This window comes from Pelophylax lessonae (genome assembly GCF_965119305.1).
Source record: "Pelophylax lessonae genome assembly, chromosome: 4".
Taxonomy (NCBI): domain Eukaryota; kingdom Metazoa; phylum Chordata; class Amphibia; order Anura; family Ranidae; genus Pelophylax; species Pelophylax lessonae.
The window spans coordinates 329,807,573-329,829,195 of record NC_138771.1 but is presented as its reverse complement, the minus strand read 5'-3'; positions in this window follow the sequence as shown (position 1 = coordinate 329,829,195).

The following is a 21,623-nucleotide window of genomic DNA, read 5'->3' as shown; positions in this document are numbered from 1 at the left end:
TAATTTCTCTCCACTCTGTTAAAAAAAAGTTATTTGCCTCTAGTTATACTTTAAAAATAAAATGGTTTTCAAGTGTCCTCATAAATGCATTGCTTTCTTCCAGGGTTGCTTTTAATAGACCTGTGCAAGTCTGGTAGTTACTTCAAGTGGTTATTGCAGCAGCCACTTTTAACAATATACATTGGAATTTTTTTCTATGTATACCACCTATGTCAACTAGTAAATCTGGATAGGAACTGAAGCAAACAGCAGATTGAAGAATTATATAAGGGAAAGCAAGACAGTTTGAATAGGTTGCAACCCTTAAAAAAAAAATGATACTTCGATGTTAGATGTTCCTTTAAAGCATGTTAAACAGCATAGTGCTTGTGCAGTGTCATTTGTCCTTTTCTATGCTATAAAATACCTTGTTGATCCCACCTGTTCCTGTGTCCTCCTATGAGAACTGACCACGGTAATCATGGCTGCTGATCCATGATACTGTGGTCAATTTTCCTGCCTCTGTCATCATGCTCTCTGCTCTATTATGTGAGCCCCCCTCCCTTCCTGCCTGTCAGTTCCTAGTGTGTGCCGATCTCCAAGCCCACGGCAATTACTGCCAGCCCCTCTATAATAACAAGCTATACTACACAGTGTCTGTTTTTTTTTCACATTTTTTGAAAATCTATTTTTGTAGCCTGTGTCTGTGCAGGTGATACCTTTTTAATATCAAGAAGCATAAACGTTAGCACTTCTTCTGGCTGAACTATACATGTCTACAAAATTGGTCCCCTTTGAATGCCTGGGCATACCTTTTCCAAATAATGTGAACCTACCGTTAGCAACCAATTAGATTTCAGCTTTCATACGTTTAAATCAAAACAGTGAAATTTATCTATTTTGATCGAATCTGACCTCTCTTGAAACATAATTGGCTAAGTGTTTTTTGTGCAACAAAGCAAATTAAAAGCATTAGAGACAAAATCATTTGCGACATATCAGTATTATTGAAGGAAAAAAAGACATTTATTGCACCATGTGATCCATGTGTGATCCATGTGTGCATATGCATTTTGCAACAATGTGTTGACATTCTATTATGAAACACTTTCCAAAGCCACCAAAGGGAAGGAAATAATGTTTTCCTTTCTCTGTGCTATCACTTCACATACCATAGGTCTAGTTATTAATACATTGTGGGTGGTCCAGCCATTTGACAACAGCGTTAGATCCAAATATCAGAAACACTTGAAAAATATATAGGTGAGTTATTGCAAAAATAATTTAACACTGACTAACCAAGCTAGCATTAGCTGGAAACAAGGAGATTAAAACAGCACTCTGCTTAATAGGAAAAGTAAGATTTTTTATTTTTTAAACAGAGAGCTGTCGTCATTAAGGCAAACTTGACCTGGGATTAAATGTTTCTTAAGTGCACAAATGCAGACATCAGTGTTGCTAGGGGGATCTCTTCCGCAAGGCTATTGTGTTCTGTTGGTGGAGAACCAAACCTTCCAGCAGAACACAATGATTAAGGTTGTTAGCTATAACTGGCAGCACTAGTCATTCAGGAAAAACCCAACATGCTGCTTGTACATAAGTAGTGTTGAGCGAACACGGACTGTATTATTCGTGCTCGTACCGAATAATTGGATTTTTTTTACCCGAACACGGACACGGACACTTTACTGTATGTTCGGGTAAAAATCCGTGTTCGGTCGTTTTATTTCCGGGTTTTGCATGCTTTGGCGCTCTTTTCATGGCGGGCTTTCAACAGCCAATCAACAATCGTTTAACTGGTGTGCCTTAAGCCATCCCAGCCATGCCTGCAAATGTCTTAGTAGCTGTGATTGGCCGTCTGAAGCATGTGACCAAGTCTTTATAAGTTCGAGGCAGCCGCCGCAGCAGCGTCATTCTGCTGCTTAGCTAAGGGACAGAGCACACATCAATGTGCTGGCTGCTGATTAGGGAAAGATAGGCAGGAAAAAACCATTTGTGTCCGGATAGAATTGAGGGACAGGTCGGAGTGTTTAGGCAGGGCGAGTTGTAGGCATTTTAGGGATAGAGTCTGCTGAATTATAGGGTCAGTGTCTTCTACAAACTACAATCGATATTGCTGTGTGGGGGGTGGGGTGAATCTGCACTCAATCCTGATCTACGATCTCTTCTCAATCCTGTTAGGGACAGAGTCTGCTGAATTTTAGGGAAACTGTGTTCTACAAACTACAATCGATATTGCTGTGTGGTGTGGGATTGGAGATAGGCAGGTGTCAGTGATCCACATCCATTTTTCTGTGTGTGAGCTGCAGTGAACACAATCTTTTTGGGCTGCAGTGAACACAATCTTTTTGGGCTGCAGTGAACACAATCTTTTTGGGCTGCAGTGAACACAATCTTTTTGGGCTGCAGTGAACACAATCTTTTTGGGCTGCAGTGAACACAATCTTTTTGGGGTGCAGTGAACAAAATCTTTTTGGGGTGCAGTGAACACAATCCTTTTTGGTGTGCAGTGAACACAATCTTTGTGGGGTGCAGTGAACAAAATCCTTTGTGGGGTGCAGTGAACACAATCTTTTTGGGGTGCAGTGAACAAAATCCTTTTTGGGGTGCAGTGAACAACATCCTTTTTGGGGTGCAGTGAACACAATCTTTTTGGGGTGCAGTGAACAAAATCCTTTGTGGGGTGCAGTGAACACAATCTTTTTGGGGTGCAGTGAACACAATCTTTTTGGGGTGGAGTGAACAACATCCTTTTTGGGGTGCAGTGAACAAAATCCTTTTTGGGGTGCAGTGAACAAAATCATTTTTGGGGTGCAGTGAACACAATCTTTTTGGGGTGCAGTGAACACAATCTTTGTGGGGTGCAGTGAACACAATCTTTTTGGGGTGGAGTGAACAACATCCTTTTTGGGGTGCAGTGAACAACATCCTTTTTGGGGTGCAGTGAACACAATCTTTTTGGGGTGCAGTGAACACAATCTTTGTGGGGTACAGTGAACAGAATCTTTGTGGGGTGCAGTGAACACAATCTTTGGGGGGTACAGTGAACACAATCTTTTTGGGGTGCAGTGAACACAATCTTTGTGGGGTGCAGTGAACACAATCTTTTTGGGGTGGAGTGAACAAAATCATTTTTGGGGTGCAGTGAACAACATCCTTTTTGGGGTGCAGTGATCAAAATCCTTTTTGGGGTGCAGTGAACACAATCTTTTTGGGGTGCAGTGAACAAAATCCTTTGTGGGGTGCAGTGAACAGAATCTTTGTGGGGTGCAGTGAACACAATCTTTGGGGGGGTACAGTGAACACAATCTTTTTGGGGTGCAGTGAACACAATCTTTGTGGGGTACAGTGAACAGAATCTTTGTGGGGTGCAGTGAACACAATCTTTGGGGGGTACAGTGAACACAATCTTTTTGGGGTACAGTGAACACAATCTTTGGGGGGGTACAGTGAACACAATCTTTTTGGGGTGCAGTGAACAACATCCTTTTAGGGTGCAGTGAACACAATCTTTGTGGGGTGCAGTGAACAACATCCTTTTAGGGTGCAGTGAACACAATCTTTGTGGGGTACAGTGAACAGAATCTTTGTGGGGTGCAGTGAACACAATCTTTGGGGGGTACAGTGAACACAATCTTTGTGAGGTGCAGTGAACACAATCTTTGTGGGGTGCAGTGAACACAATCATTGTGGGGTGCAGTGAACTCAATCTTTGTGGGGTACAGTGAACACAATCTCATACTTCTGAAGATTTGAGGGTGCTGCCTGTTCCATACTCCCCCTACTCCTCATCTAGCCTTTTAGGGGTACAAACAATAGTAATTGGGGCCTAGTGTGGTTGTGTACGTGTGATATACATACACTTTTTTTGGATCATATTTTCTATTCCGCTATTTAATCAAAAACCTTTGGGGATCAGTTAAATTGGGGGATAGTCTGTGTTGGTACGTGTGAGAGAGATCCACCTTTCCAAGTTGTTGGGGTTCATCTCATACTTCTGAAGGTTTGAGGGTGCTGCCTGTTCCATACCCCCCCTACTCCTAGCCTTTTAGGGGTACAAACAATAGTAATTGGGGCCTAGTGTGGTTGTGTACGTGTGATATACATACACTTTTTTTGGATCATATTTTCTATTCCGCTATTTAATCAAAAACCTTTGGGGATCAGTTAAATTGGGGGATAGTCTGTGTTGGTACGTGTGAGAGAGATCCACCTTTCCAAGTTGTTGGGGTTCATCTCATACTTCTGAAGGTTTGAGGGTGCTGCCTGTTCCATACCCCCCTACTCCTCATCTAGCCTTTTAGGGGTACAAACAATAGTAATTGGGGCCTAGTGTGGTTGTGTACGTGTGATATACATACACTTTTTTTGGATCATATTTTCTATTCCGCTATTTAATCAAAAACCTTTGGGGATCAGTTAAATTGGGGGATAGTCTGTGTTGGTACGTGTGAGAGAGATCCACCTTTCCAAGTTGTTGGGGTTCATCTCATACTTCTGAAGGTTTGAGGGTGCTGCCTGTTCCATACCCCCCCTACTCCTCATCTAGCCTTTTAGGGGTACAAACAATAGTAATTGGGGCCTAGTGTGGTTGTGTACGTGTGATATACATACACTTTTTTTGGATCATATTTTCTATTCCGCTATTTAATCAAAAACCTTTGGGGATCAGTTAAATTGGGGGATAGTCTGTGTTGGTACGTGTGAGAGAGATCCACCTTTCCAAGTTGTTGGGGTTCATCTCATACTTCTGAAGGTTTGAGGGTGCTGCCTGTTCCATACCCCCCCTACTCCTCATCTAGCCTTTTAGGGGTACAAACAATAGTAATTGGGGCCTAGTGTGGTTGTGTACGTGTGATATACATACACTTTTTTTGGATCATATTTTCTATTCCGCTATTTAATCAAAAACCTTTGGGGATCAGTTAAATTGGGGGATAGTCTGTGTTGGTACGTGTGAGAGAGATCCACCTTTCCAAGTTGTTGGGGTTCATCTCATACTTCTGAAGGTTTGAGGGTGCTGCCTGTTCCATACTCCCCCTACTCCTCATCTAGCCTTTTAGGGGTACAAACAATAGTAATTGGGGCCCAGTGTGGTTGTGTACGTGTGATATACATACACTTTTTTTGGATCATATTTTCTATTCCGCTATTTAATCAAAAACCTTTGGGGATCAGTTAAATTGGGGGATAGTCTGTGTTGGTACGTGTGAGAGAGATCCACCTTTCCAAGTTGTTGGGGTTCATCTCATACTTCTGAAGGTTTGAGGGTGCTGCCTGTTCCATACCCCCCCTACTCCTCATCTAGCCTTTTAGGGGTACAAACAATAGTAATTGGGGCCTAGTGTGGTTGTGTACGTGTGATATACATACACTTTTTTTGGATCATATTTTCTATTCCGCTATTTAATCAAAAACCTTTGGGGATCAGTTAAATTGGGGGATAGTCTGTGTTGGTACGTGTGAGAGAGATCCACCTTTCCAAGTTGTTGGGGTTCATCTCATACTTCTGAAGGTTTGAGGGTGCTGCCTGTTCCATACTCCCCCTACTCCTCATCTAGCCTTTTAGGGGTACAAACAATAGTAATTGGGGCCCAGTGTGGTTGTGTACGTGTGATATACATACACTTTTTTTGGATCATATTTTCTATTCCGCTATTTAATCAAAAACCTTTGGGGATCAGTTAAATTGGGGGATAGTCTGTGTTGGTACGTGTGAGAGAGATCCACCTTTCCAAGTTGTTGGGGTTCATCTCATACTTCTGAAGGTTTGAGGGTGCTGCCTGTTCCATACTCCCCCTACTCCTCATCTAGCCTTTTAGGGGTACAAACAATAGTAATTGGGGCCCAGTGTGGTTGTGTACGTGTGATATACATACACTTTTTTTGGATCATATTTTCTATTCCGCTATTTAATCAAAAACCTTTGGGGATCAGTTAAATTGGGGGATAGTCTGTGTTGGTACGTGTGAGAGAGATCCACCTTTCCAAGTTGTTGGGGTTCATCTCATACTTCTGAAGGTTTGAGGGTGCTGCCTGTTCCATACCCCCCCTACTCCTCATCTAGCCTTTTAGGGGTACAAACAATAGTAATTGGGGCCTAGTGTGGTTGTGTACGTGTGATATACATACACTTTTTTTGGATCATATTTTCTATTCCGCTATTTAATCAAAAACCTTTGGGGATCAGTTAAATTGGGGGATAGTCTGTGTTGGTACGTGTGAGAGAGATCCACCTTTCCAAGTTGTTGGGGTTCATCTCATACTTCTGAAGGTTTGAGGGTGCTGCCTGTTCCATACCCCCCCTACTCCTCATCTAGCCTTTTAGGGGTACAAACAATAGTAATTGGGGCCTAGTGTGGTTGTGTACGTGTGATATACATACACTTTTTTTGGATCATATTTTCTATTCCGCTATTTAATCAAAAACCTTTGGGGATCAGTTAAATTGGGGGATAGTCTGTGTTGGTACGTGTGAGAGAGATCCACCTTTCCAAGTTGTTGGGGTTCATCTCATACTTCTGAAGGTTTGAGGGTGCTGCCTGTTCCATACTCCCCCTACTCCTCATCTAGCCTTTTAGGGGTACAAACAATAGTAATTGGGGCCCAGTGTGGTTGTGTACGTGTGATATACATACACTTTTTTTGGATCATATTTTCTATTCCGCTATTTAATTTAACTGGGCCTCCATGCGAGACCTGTGTGCCTTGTTGCGCTGTTTTGAGTACTCCACCAACATGGCCAGTGGCAATGACGCCGTTCTCAGCTTAACTGTCCCACTTCTATGCCTCCTTGAAAAAACAATTCGGGCGATGATGGAAGAGGATGTGGCACAGGATGAGGAGGAGGAGGAGGATGAAGAGGTAACATTTCCAAGGCTTTCAGGGCAGTCATTCGCAAGGGGCTCCGAGGGTGGGTTCCTGCACACGCAAACGCCAGGGACGCAATTGTCCAGCAGGGGCACAGTTCTGGAGGATGAGGAGGATGAGGAGGAGGAGGAGCTGGAGGAGGAGATGGAACCATGTTCACAGCAGGGTGGCACCCAGGCCAGCTCATGGCCATCACTGGTGCGTGGCTGGGGGGATACAGAGGACACGGACGATACACCTCCCACAGAGGACAGCCTTTCGTTGCCTCTGGGCAGCCTGGCACACATGAGCGATTACATGCTGCAGTGTCTCCACAACGACCGCCGAGTTGCCCACATTCTAACTTGTGCTGATTACTGGGTGGCCACGCTGCTGGATCCCCGTTACAAGGACAACGTACCGTCCTTAATTCACTCACTGGAGCGCGATCGCAAGATGCGCGAGTACAAGCGCACGCTGGTAGACGCCATGCTGCTGGCATTCCCATCTGACAGCGGGGCCACAGTGGAAGCACAAGGCAGAGGAGGAGGAGGAGGAGGTCGCCAACGCAACCAGGGCACCGCCAGCACCTCAGAAGGCAGGGTTAGCATGGCCGAAATGTGGAAAAGCTTTGTCAGCACGCCACAACAAACAGCAGCACCAGCAGCTCAGATGGAACGTCTTAGCAGGAGGCAGCATTTTACCAACATGGTGGAGCAGTATGTGTGCACACGCCTACATGTAGTGAATGACGGGTCTGCCCCCTTCAACTTCTGGGTCTCCAAATTGGGCACATGGCCTGAGCTTGCCCTTTACGCCTTGGAGGTGCTGGCGTGCCCTGCAGCCAGTGTATTATCTGAACGGGTATTTAGCACGGCTGGGGGCGTTATAACAGACAAGCGCAGCCGCCTGTCCAGAGACAATGTGGACAAGCTCACGTTCATTAAAATGAACCAGGCATGGATCCCACGGGACTTTTCCGTACCTTATGCAGAATAGCAATGGATACCGACCTTACCCACCCATTGTTCCATTTTTGCTCTTTCTCACTCTTTTGGGGTGTACCCTCATTTAAAATTTTTGAAAAGAAGCAGTGTTGGCTACCTCGTCCTCCTCCTCAGGGCCAGATTAATGTAGGGGCTATTGGAGCTGCAGCTCCAGGCCCCTACCTTTTATATAGGCCCCGGGTTGGCCATATTCACTGTTACCGCTCTTCTGTCACTTGTAAACACAGAAGTCTGGCTTCTATGCTCGCTTCCCCAGGCAGCACCCTCAGAACCTCCCCACACAGCGTGAAGGCCGGACAAGGAGGGACAGTTGGCGATGCATGGATGTGTTTATGGGCTTCAGAGACAGCATCCCATGTTGAATTAGGCATGCATGGCTGCACCCTTCCTCCTCTGGGTGCATGGCAAGGCACGGCCCTTAAGGCCCTTCAAAATCCTCAGCACCAAGCCCATGATGCTGTTAATCCGGCCCTGGTCCTCCTCCACCGCCGCTTCCACCTACACCGCCCATAGGTGTGCGCAGCCTATTGCATTAAGGTGTGCACCCCAAAGTTGAAATACACATGCATGTGTTTGCCAGCAGGGAGAGTAATGTATCGGGGCCATGTACCTGTAGGCAAGGAGAAATAGAGCAGAGCAGGTCCCAGGGAGATCTTTCCCATCTCCTCACTGGCAATGCTATGTGCCCTAGGTGATTAGGGTGTGCCCAGGCACACCCAGCACACCCTGTGCGCACGCCTATGTCACCGCCACATCCACCACCACCTCAACCTCCCTCCTACTCCATATGGGCCTCGTCCTTCAGAGATGAAGAAGAACATTGTTTTATTTTTCTGTTTTTTTTTGTTGTTTTAAGTTATTTCCCTATCCACATTTGTTTGCAGAGCACTTGCCATGCTCTTAATTACGTTTTGCTGCCATTTGCAGCACTCTAGCCCTTTCCTTTGGTGTTTTAGAGCCATTTTAGTGCCTTAAAGTTCGGGTCCCCATTGACTTCAATGGGGTTCGGTGTCCGGGAAAAGTTCGGTAAAAGTCCGGGACACGGACCCGGACTTTTTTTTAAAGTTCGGCCGAACCCGTCGAACACGGACATCTAGGTGTCCGCTCAACCCTATACATAAGTCAATTGATAGATTGACTTGTTTACAACCAGGGGGCCAATACATGGACCGAAATTTGGCCAGTCTGTGCTGAACCGTCCGAATTTCAATCCATCTATGGCTTGCTTTAGTCTTTAAATTGATCATGGTGTCCTCATGGAATCCATTTGCTCCCAGGACAAGGCTGTACAATAACAACCCACTTGGTCTCTTAAAGACAGGTTTGACTTATAACAACCTCAATGCAACCATCCCCTCCTAGGTACTGGTAGTGTCACAGATCCTGATGACCCTCTCAGCATCAGGCACTGGTGCTTTGGAAGAATGGAAGAAGTATCCCTTCTTCTATTCTTAAATAATAAATAAATAATAAATAATAAATAGCCTTTATGCCTTACTGGCAAAAGTTTGAGTTATCCAACTTAGGTATGCAAGTTTTCATCAAATTTCTCAGATTACATTTAGAGTAATCTCAATCACCAGATCAGATGCAAAACATTACTTACCAGTGAACAGGGTTGAAAAGGAGGGAGGGCCGTTTCCCCACAAAAACAGTCCCAGGGAAAGGGGAAATGGAAAAAGGGGAAAAGAACAGGATTTTTAAGGTACCATCTTCACTAATAGATACTTCACATAGAAAGTTTTTATATCAAATTTTATTCAAAAACAATACACATTAAAAAGGACAGAAGTCCATCATCAATACATAGCTTCAAAAGTGGATAGCTGAAAAGCAGGGTATGCCATATAATGTTCAGGCATGCATTCCTCTACATGTTTCATGGCTGAACTGCTTCTTCAGGAGGATATAAATGCACTCTGGAGACAGCATGGATCACAACCCCTCTAGTGGGTCAGTGTAACGCTCCTGCGTTTTTAGTATAGGCTGGATTTGCAGCTGCAAAATCTCCACTCAGTAGTCATGTAGAGATGTGTTGAATACCAGATCCAACTCTCCAGGACTCATCACCGTGGGCCTGTCAGCTTCAACATACAGATATATACACACTCAATGAGATGTTCCTGGAGTGATAGGATGTATATGATAGTATGAAGGTGATGTGCTGAAGGGACAGGTGTGAACAGTGACAAGGATGGTAATCACTTGATAGGTTTGTATAGGAGAGTTCAAGATGGTATTTAGGAATGCAGATAGGTTAGTATCGAGTATGCTAATAGGTGGTGAGGACAGCAGATGACAAATACAGGATAGAGTAACCCAGTGCAAGGATAGATAGTAGTAGACAGGAGAGCTAGCAATCTATGCAGCAGTGCAGATGATAGATGGTAGTAGGCTCAAGAGCTAGCAATCTATGTAACAGTGCAGATGATAGGATAGTATGGATAGGTAGTAACAGTCCTTAATGTGCATAGGTAGATAGTGCAATAAGGTTATGGAGGGTTCCCCTGCGGGGTACTTATCACTTGTAATGTTAGTAGTTTAGAGAGGTCCAGTAGATGAGGAATGGTCCGGTAGCGAGTTACAGGGATCAGTAGCGAGGTTCCGGTCTGCTCCAGGTAAAGGGAATAGCTGGAGGTTCCGATCGGGAGACAGGCTTGAAAGCATGTGGATATCAAGGCAGGTTGAACGAACAGTGTGAGTGAGACCGCCGGCGGTTGAAATAGCCGCTCCGCGGCGCTCAGCAGTGACATCATCGTTCTTAAAGGTATATGCGTACCACCTGAAGAGAAAGGTGGGACGCATTACAGAGGAAAGGGGTGATTAAGGGTACCGGAGGTACCGGAATCTTACAGTACCCCCCCTTAAGGCCGGCTCCGGAAGGCCTAAAGGACAGGTTTCTCTGGGTGTTTCGAGTGAAAGTTCCGTATAAGTCTAGGCGCATGAATATCAGAGGTATCTAACCAGGTGTCGTCTTGGGGTCCATAGTTCTTCCATCTTATGAGATACTGGAGTCTTCCTCTATGGATGCGAGAATCCAAAATTTCCTTGATCTCATACTATTCTCCGCCTTCAACTTGTATTGGAGGTGGAGACAAGATGGTAGGCCTTATTCCTTGGTTAGGAACATGGGGCTTCAGTAGCGACACATGGAAGATGGGATGGATCTTGAGATCTGCTGGTAGGGTGAGCTGTATTGCAGCTTTTCCGATAAGTTTTTTAATTGGGAAGGGTCCCAAAAATAAAGGTCCAAGCTTCTTGCTAGGGATTTTTAATCTTAAGTTCTTTGTCGATAGCCAAACAAGGTCCCCAATAGCATACTGAGGAGAAGGTCTTCTACGAAGGTCGTAGTACTTTTTTTGTTGACTGTGAGCGTGTGATATAGTGGTATTGAGTAAGCCCAAAGAGTCTTTTATTTGGGTAAGGTAATCCGAGGCTACTGGGTTACTCGATAGCAGGACGCGTGGTGGAAGAAGAGTGGGATGAAACCCATAGTTCAAGTAGAACGGACTTTGCTTCGTGGTACTGTGGGTTGCGTTGTTGTAAGCAAATTCTGCTAGAGGAAGGAGATCCACCCAATCATCCTGCAAGTATGATGTGTAGCAACGTAGATATTGCTCAATGCACTGGTTGACTCTTTCAGTCTGTCCGTTGGTCTGAGGATGGTAGGGAGAAGTGAGCTTTCGCTCAATGCGTAAAATTTGACAAAGTGCTTGCCAAAATTTAGAGATGAATTGTGAACCACGGTCGGACAAAAGAGTTTTTGGAATTCCATGCAACTTAAACACATGTTTCATCAGTAGTTCCGCTGTTTGTTTAGATGAAGGTAGTCTACGGATAGCAATGAAATGTCAGAATCCAAACAGGGAAGACCGCTCTAGGTGAGGCTGGAATCAGGTGCCGGTCGGATCCGTAATCCAGGATAACTTCATACAACAAAAGGAATGACCGCACTTCCGATGAGTTTCAAAAAGGAGTGTCTTTATTCCACATCAATCGGCAAATACAGATACACACTGTGGGTGCAGGACAATCGGTGGACGCGTTTCACGACTGGATGTGTCGCTTATTCATCACCAAGTTCACTCTGGATGTGCATCGGCCATATATACACCCCATACATACAGCTGGCAACAATTGGAGTCATCAAACTAGTTGTTCCTCCCCTTGGTCAGCTGTTGGGAATCTATAGCTAGATTGCACAGACAGAGTGATCCCAACAAATCCAAACTTCAAAACACTTGTGCAAAAAACATTTTACATATATAAATGTCAATCAAAATGAATATCCATAGTGGTAAGTGCTCAAGTAAAGAAAAATAGAAAAACATCAATAATAAAAACATATTCAGTGTATGTGTACGTTTATCATATATATAATAAAAAGAGAATATATGTGTATATGAGGTATGAATAAAAAGAATATGTATTGAAGACCTTGTGAATAGCCATAAAATAAAAATAAATTAAAAAAGTATAAAGTGATAATAATATATTGTTATAAATAATAATAATAATGATGATAATGTGACGTATCACAAGAAAATTCTTGATGTTTAAAGAAGCCGTTTAACCGGCCAAGAAGAAACATATGTAGTGTATTAAAAAACGGAGCAATATAATTATCAAATATATAAAAATATATAATATATCAAATATCAAATATTTTTCATATACTTTTTTTATATATTTGATAATTATATTGCTCCGTTTTTTAATACACTACATATGTTTCTTCTTGGCCGGTTAAACGGCTTCTTTAAACATCAAGAATTTTCTTGTGATACGTCACATTATCATCATTATTATTATTTATAACAATATATTATTATCACTTTATACTTTTTTAATTTATTTTTATTTTATGGCTATTCACAAGGTCTTCAATACATATTCTTTTTATTCATACCTCATATACACATATATTCTCTTTTTATTATATATATATGATAAACGTACACATACACTGAATATGTTTTTATTATTGATGTTTTTCTATTTTTCTTTACTTGAGCACTTACCACTATGGATATTCATTTTGATTGACATTTATATATGTAAAATGTTTTTTGCACAAGTGTTTTGAAGTTTGGATTTGTTGGGATCACTCTGTCTGTGCAATCTAGCTATAGATTCCCAACAGCTGACCAAGGGGAGGAACAACTAGTTTGATGACTCCAATTGTTGCCAGCTGTATGTATGGGGTGTATATATGGCCGATGCACATCCAGAGTGAACTTGGTGATGAATAAGCGACACATCCAGTCGTGAAACGCGTCCACCGATTGTCCTGCACCCACAGTGTGTATCTGTATTTGCCGATTGATGTGGAATAAAGACACTCCTTTTTGAAACTCATCGGAAGTGCGGTCATTCCTTTTGTTGTATGAAGCAATGAAATGTGCCATCTTTGTCAAGTGGTCCACTGACACTAGGATGGTATTAAATCCTTTAGAGGGTGGTAGTTCTACTATGAAATCTAAGGACACGACTTCCCATGGAACCTGGGGTATTGGTAGACTACAAAGTAGTCCAGATGGTTTTGTAGTGTCAATTTTGGACCTTGCACAGATGTCACATGAAGAAACAAATTTTTGTACAGACGTCTTCATATCAGGCCACCAAAACTGCCTGGTGAGCAAATTAAAGGTTTTCGTTATACCCATATGTCCTGCCATGGGCACATCATGCGATAACTCCAAGATCTTGGTGCGCATAGTAGGGGGTATGTAGAGTTTGTCATTGTAATAGAGGAAGCTTTCTGCATCAGTACTTAGTTGTGGTGGAGGTGAATCCATTCTTATACTGTGCAAAATCTCTTCCTTCAAGGAACGGACAACACCAATAATGCGTTCATAGGGTATTATGGGAATGGAAGGGATTTCGGCGCAGTTATCTTCGGTTAATCGTGATAGCGCATCCGCTTTTTTATTTTTGTCTGCAGGCGTGTAGGTCACTAGGAAATTAAATCTTAAAAAGAATAATGACCATCGTACCTGCCGGTGAGAGAGAGTCTTGTTAGTCTGGAGGTATTGAAGGTTTTTATGATCTGTATATATGAGTATTGGTAACTGGGTACCTTCGAGCAGATGTCGCCAATTCTCCAGTGCCAATTTTATGGCAAGCAACTCCTTTTCACCCACTGGGTAATTCACCTCTGGGCTGCTTAGTGATTTTGAAAAGAAAGCAACTGGGTGGAGTGATGAAGTGTTTGTTGGTCGTTGGTTGAGAACTGCTCCTACTGCCATATTTGACGCATCTACCTCTAGAATATATTGGAGGGATGGGTCTGGATGGCGTAGTATGGGAGCAGAAGTAAAGCTTGATTTTAACAAGCAGAAGGCTTGATTTGCTTCTTCTGACCATTTGAATGGTTTTTTTATACTTGTAACTTGTGTGAGAGGTCTCACAATAGCGGAAAAGTTCTTGATGAACTTCCTATAGAAGTTCGAGAATCCAAGGAATCGCTGTAGGGCCTTACGAGTTGTTGGTATAGGCCAGTCTAGAATACAGGATATCTTACTCATATCCATCTTAATTCCAGTTTTGGATATGAAGTATCCTAGAAATAATATTTCTTCTCTATGAAATAGACATTTTTTTAATTTCACATATAGTCTGTGTGAGAGCAGTCTGGACAACACAAGTCTTACATGTTTTATGTGTTCCGGCATAGATCGAGAATAAATAAGTATATCGTCTAGGTATACTACAACACAGACATCAAGTAAGTCTCTAAAGATGTCGTTTATGAATCTTTGGAAAGCTGCGGGAGCATTACATAGCCCGAATGGCATCACAAGGTATTCAAATAGTCCGTATCTGGTTCTGAATGCTGTTTTCCACTCATCCCCGTCACGGATTCGGATTAGGTTGTATGCCCCTTTCAGGTCTAATTTGGTGAAATAAGTAGCCCCGCGCACCTGTTCAATAAGTTCAGGAATGAGCGGCAAAGGATAGCGATCCTTTATCGTAATCGTGTTTAATTGCCTATAATCGATAATAGGCCTGAGACTGGAATCCTTATTGCGGACAAAGAAAAGTCCTGCAGCAGTGGAAGAAGTAGAGGGTCTAATGAACCCCTTTGTCAAATTCTCATCCAAGTATTCCTTGAGATGAGAAAGTTCATCCTGTGAAAGGGGATAAACATGACCGAAAGGCAATTTGCTGTTAGGGAGTAGATCGATAGTGCAATCGTAATCCCTATGGGGAGGCAACACTTGAGCATTTTTCTCAAGGAACACTTCGGACAGATCCTGATAGCATAGTGGTGCAATTTCATCTGACACCACAGACAGAATCTTCCCATAAGATGGGAGGTTACACGTATTCTCACAATAGTGAGAAGGGAAAACCAAAGTCCGTTTTTTCCAATCTATGATTGGTTGGTGTGTGTGTAACCAGGGAAGTCCCAAAATAATAGGAAAATGGGGTGAGGATAGTATATCAAAGGTGATGGTCTCCACATGTGATTCGTTGGTAGTGGCAAGGAGAGCCTGTGTCTGGTTGGTGATTGGACCAGAAGACAGTGCAATACCATTAATGAAACTAACAGAAACAGGCTTAGATTTTGAAATAATAGGTATTTTATTGAAGGTAACAAAGTGTGTATCAATATAGTTTCCACAAGATCCAGTGTCAACCATAGCCTTGGTGGTGATCCTAGTTTGGTCCCACTGTAATATTAAATGAACAAAAAGATAGGGGTTAGAAAAGGAAGTCGTTAATCCTCCCAGCAAGACATGTGAACACTCACCCTCTTTTTTGCAGACAAGGGGACAGGTGCTTATCAGATGATCCGAGGATGCGCAGTACATGCAGAGATTTCTGGATGTTCTTCTAGCCCGTTCAGTAGTCGTTAAAGGTGGACGTATGGTTCCTACATCCATGGGAGTAGGGTCAACGGCCGAAATCTGAGAAGGACTAGACAATGGCATTCCCATCTTTTCAGCCCTTCTTTCTCGCAGTCGTCTGTCGATGTTGATACTAAGTTGTATCAAGGCCTCCAAGGTGCCAGGTAAATCTGCTCGGGCGAGCTCGTCTTTAACAGCTTCCGATAACCCGAGTCTGAATTGAGTTCGCAAAGATGTGTCATTCCACCCTGAATCAAGGGTCCATCTTTTGAACTCAGATACAAAGTCTTCTACAGGTCTCCTTCCTTGTTTTAAGGCCCTCAACTGAATATTAGCAGTACTCTGCCTATTGGGGTCATCGTATAAACTAGCGAGTTCTGCTAGAAATAAGGAATAGGTGTTGAGAATCTGATCATTATTCTCAAAGAGAGAGTCTGCCCAGGCCCGTGGATCACCCGTCAAGTATGAAATAACGGTACAGACTTTTATTTGATCAGTGGGGTATGTACGAGGTTTTAACAAAAAAAGCAATTGACATGTGTTTTTGAATTCACAAAATGTTTTCCGATCACCTGTAAACACTATAGGAGAGTTTATTTTAGGTTCAGGAGGCTGAACAGCAGTAAGCCGTGAGAGCTGGGTTACCTGCTGTGTCAGAGTCTGATTCTTTTCTTGTACGTCAGTCAGAACAAGTATTAACGCTTTTACTTGTTGTGTTAATTGTGTCACTTGAGTGGGTAATTCTGCTGAATCCATTTTTAAGGTTCGTTCAATCTGTAACGCTCCTGCGTTTTTAGTATAGGCTGGATTTGCAGCGGCAAAATCTCCACTCAGTAGTCATGTAGAGATGTGTTGAATACCAGATCCAACTCTCCAGGACTCATCACCGTGGGCCTGTCAGCTTCAACATACAGATATATACACACTCAATGAGATGTTCCTGGAGTGATAGGATGTATATGATAGTATGAAGGTGATGTGCTGAAGGGACAGGTGTGAACAGTGACAAGGATGGTAATCACTTGATAGGTTTGTATAGGAGAGTTCAAGATGGTATTTAGGAATGCAGATAGGTTAGTATCGAGTATGCTAATAGGTGGTGAGGACAGCAGATGACAAATACAGGATAGAGTAACCCAGTGCAAGGATAGATAGTAGTAGACAGGAGAGCTAGCAATCTATGCAGCAGTGCAGATGATAGATGGTAGTAGGCTCAAGAGCTAGCAATCTATGTAACAGTGCAGATGATAGGATAGTATGGATAGGTAGTAACAGTCCTTAATGTGCATAGGTAGATAGTGCAATAAGGTTATGGAGGGTTCCCCTGCGGGCTAATTATCACTTGTAATGTTAGTAGTTTAGAGAGGTCCAGTAGATGAGGAATGGTCCGTTAGCGAGTTACAGGGATCAGTAGCGAGGTTCCGGTCTGCTCCAGGTAAAGGGAATAGCTGGAGGTTTCCGATCGGGAGACAGGCTTGAAAGCATGTGGATATCAAGGCAGGTTGAACGAACAGTGTGAGTGAGACCGCCGGCGGTTGAAATAGCCGCTCTGCTCAGCAGTGACATCATCGTTCTTAAAGGTATATACGTACCACCTGAAGAGAAAGGTGGGACGCATTACAGAGGAAAGGGGTGATTAAGGGTACCTGTGTATGATCGAACAGATGTCCCCAGAAATAGTCAGAGGTAGAGAGTCCTCTGAAGCCTCAATCTGATTGAACCCCCTTGTGTGGATGATTCCAGTAAGGAATCGGCAGGCGTCGATGGTACCTTAAAAATCCCATTAATTTCCCCTTTTTCCATTTCCCCTTTCCCTGGCACTGTTTTTGTGGGGAAACGGCCCTCCCTCCTTTTCAACCCTGTTTATTAGTCAATTTTGGATGTCGGTACCCATAAACCCTCGTTGTATTTCAGGCTTGACATTATTAATTACTTACCAATGGACTTCTATAAGTGACATGAAATAAACATTAAAAAAGATACAGTGCCTTGCGAAAGTATTCGGTCCCCTTGAACTTTGCAACCTTTTGCCATATTTCAGGCTTCAAACATAAAGACATAAAACTGTAATTTTTTGTGAAGAATCAACAACAAGTGGGACACAATCATGAAGTGGAACGAAATTTATTGAATATTTCAAACTTTGTTAACAAATAAAAAACTTAAAAATTGGGCGTGCAAAATTATTCAGCCCCTTTACTTTCAGTGCAGCAAACTCTCTTCAGAAGTTCAGTGAGGATCTCTGAATGATCCAATGTTGACCTAAATGACTAATGATGATAAATAGAATCCACCTGTGTGTAATCAAGTCTCCGTATAAATGCACCTGCACTGTGATAGTCTCAGAGGTCTGTTTAAAGCGCAGAGAGCATCATGAAGAACAAGGAACACACCAGGCAGGTCCAAGATACTGCTGTGGAGAAGTTTAAAGCTGGATTTGGATACAAAAAGATTTCCCAAGCTTTAAACATCCCAAGGAGCACTGTGCAAGCGATAATATTGAAATGGAAGGAGTATCAGATCACTGCAAATCTATGAAGACCTGGCCGTCCCTCTAAACTTTCAGATCATACAAGGAGAAGACTGATCAGAGATGCAGCCAAGAGGCCCATGATCACTCTGGATGAACTGCAGAGATCTACAGCTGAGGTGGGAGACTCTGTCCATAGGACAACAATCAGTCGTATATTGCACAAATCTGGCCTTTATGGAAGAGTGGCAAGAAGAAAGTCATTTCTTAAAGATATCCATAAAAAGTGTTGTTTAAAGTTATCCACAAGCCACCTGGGAGACACACCAAACATGTGGAAGAAGGGGCTCTGGTCAGATGAAACCAAAATCAAACTTTTTGGCAACAATGCAAAACGTTATGTTTGGCGTAAAAGCAACACAGCTCATCAGCCTGAACACACCATCCCCACTGTCAAACATGGTGGTGGCAGCATCATGGTTTGGGCCTGCTTTTCTTCAGCAGGGACAGGGAAGATGGTTAAAATTGATGGGAAGATGGATGGAGCCAAATACAGGACCATTCTGGAAGAAAACCCGATGGAGTCTGCAAAAGACCAGAGATTGGGACAGAGATTTGTCTTCCAACAAGACAATGATCCAAAACAAAGCAAAATTTACAATGGAATGGTTCACAAATAAACATATCCAGGTGTTAGAATGGCCAAGTCAAAGTCCAAACCTGAATCCAATTGAGAATCTGTGGAAAGAACTGAAAACTGCTGTTCACAAATGCTCTCCATTCAACCTCACTGAGCTCGAGCTGTTTTGCAAGGAGGAATGGGCAAAAATTTCAGTCTCTTGATGTGCAAAACTGATAGAGACATACCCCAAGCGACTTACAGCTGTAATCGCAGCAAAAGGTGCCGCTACAAAGTATTAACTTAAGGGGGCTGAATAATTTTGCACGCCCAATTTTTCAGTTTTTTATTTGTTAAAAAAGTTTGAAATATCCAATACATTTCGTTCCACTTCATGATTGTGTCCCACTTGTTGTTGATGCTTCACAAAAAAATTACAGTTTTATATCTTTATGTTTGAAGCCTGAAATGTGGCAAAAGGTCACAAAGTTCAAGGGGGGCGAATACTTTCGCAAGGCACTGTAGATTTCCCTGAATGTGTACCTGTTTGAAGAGAACACTGTTTAGCACTAATGTTAGGATAGTAGAAATAGCAATAACAGCTAAAATCCTACACTGGGAAGAGGGGGTATAGGATGGTTTTATCAACTCCCCCCCACACACACACACTTTTCCCACAGTATTATAATCAGACACAGCCATGCGATTTTCAAAAGGGGGTCAGCAATGGCAGCCTCCATATTTCAATTAACAGAGCCCATTCAAATTGTGATAATAACCTTCAGTGTGTTACCACATTATTCACCATACATTCATTCCATGCATGTATCTACAGGTGGCAGGTTACTACCAGTCAATGTTTGGTGAAAGTCATATTCACTCTATAATTACTGTATGCTCCATACTGTTAATGGGTCATAAAGGTTTCTTTTTTGACTTTCCAAAAATAACATCATTGTGATATTTTGGGGTTCAGGGTCATCAGCTAGCTGACTTTGTAAAAACAAATAATCTTTTATTTTGCAAAACAAGCAAACAAAAATAGCTTTTCTTCAACATACCAACACAAATATATGGCTCACCACCAGCAATATCCTGTCCCACCCCAGGGTTTTAAAGTTCCCTCCTGCATCAGGGGTCCAGATTACGGGTCACAGGATCCCAGTAGCGTCTTAGCCAAAAAACATGCCACAGCCCTCTGACAACTGTGCGCAATTCCATACCACACTTCATGGACACCTGCTACCTGCCTTTTTAAACCCTCTCTTTCAGGTGGGTAAACTCCTTCAGGACCACAGTTCCCATAGTCATGGTTGGTGGCTCTTTCCTATCCAAAATTTATCTGAGCCTCTGAATTCCATTACCCATACAAAGACTTTCAAATCAGTTTTTCCTCTTTATTAGATCACCCTAGAACCCTTCACCCTAGGCGGGTGAGAGTCCCTAAGTACTTCAACTGCTTTTTGTCATTCCCCTTAAAGCGACCACGACCACTTTCAATTTACTTAGCTTACATCCATCTTTCATTTTTCTTTAAGGCATCTCAGTTTATTGAAGGTAAGATTTATGAGACACAAAATACCTGACATGCTTAAAAAAGCAAAGAAAACATTTTTAAACAGACATATAAGAATATTGATGTTGAATTGGTTAGTGCAAAGCATTACCAGCAAACAAGTTCTGTCTATTCTATTTGTACTATAGCCCTAAGCAATACTCTTTTCTTGCTTCTTGATTATTTTTCTTTAGGTTCCCCAGAGCTGTATTTGCCACATAGGCATACTAAGAACGTGCTGCAACAGAATTCTTTAAAGGGGGAGCATTACTGAGTAATAATAGCAGTGTTTTCTTTGCTTTATTTTCTTTTTCATGGGACACCATCATTTTTTTTTTCTTTTGTTTTACGTTTTATACAGTATTGTCTATAATATATTTCTTATTAACACTATACAATCTTTAATAAACAAATAAACATTTTACACAGGGTGCTTCCTGATTGCTTTGTTTTCTGAAATTTTGGACTCCTAATAACAATGTCCAGCACTGCCTGATTACCTATTGGCTACTTAAATGGTACCAGTGGCGTAACTAGAACCTTCAGGGCCCCGGTGCAAGAAACCATGAAGGGCCCCCCGCACCTCTGCCTGGGGCTCTTCCCTTCAAGCCTGGGGCTCTTCCCACTGATCCTGGGGCCTTTACTCTCGTTGCAGGGCCCTTTCACAAGTTCTGCAGTGGGCCCCTTTCCTGCCATCTTGGGGCCTCCCCACGGTGGTTGAAGGCCAGGGCCCGGTTGCAAGTGTGACCTTTGCGATCCTGGAAGTTCACCCACTGGTGTCAGTAGTTTTTATTTTTTGGCATTTTAATTGCATTATTTTTTATCATTTTATTCTATTTTTTACAATGTCACTGACTATGACTCTGTCCATTCAGAAAAGGAAGGAGCTGGTAAATGGCATATTTACCGACCCCTTCCTGGTTCTCTATTGTGACACATCCCCAGCCGCAGGACACAGTGGGGGAAGGGGGGACCAGGGGAGCACACAGGGGCCCAGAGACAGCAGAACACAAGTGAACTGGATAGGAGGAGTAGCGGGGGGCAGCATACAGAGGAACCAATCTCCTCCATTTTCCTCCTGCAGCTACAGGAGGAAAAAGGAGGACAAAGATTTTTCTACATGCTGCCCCAGCCACCCCTCCAAATTCAGGTATACAGGGGAGCCGCACAGGCCCCCTGGAGCATGGGGCCCAGTTGCAATTGCAACCCCTGTAGTTACGCCCCTGAATGGTACTGAAATAGGGATAGAAATGTGTGGGGAATGTGAGTGATATGATTAAAGCGGAATTCC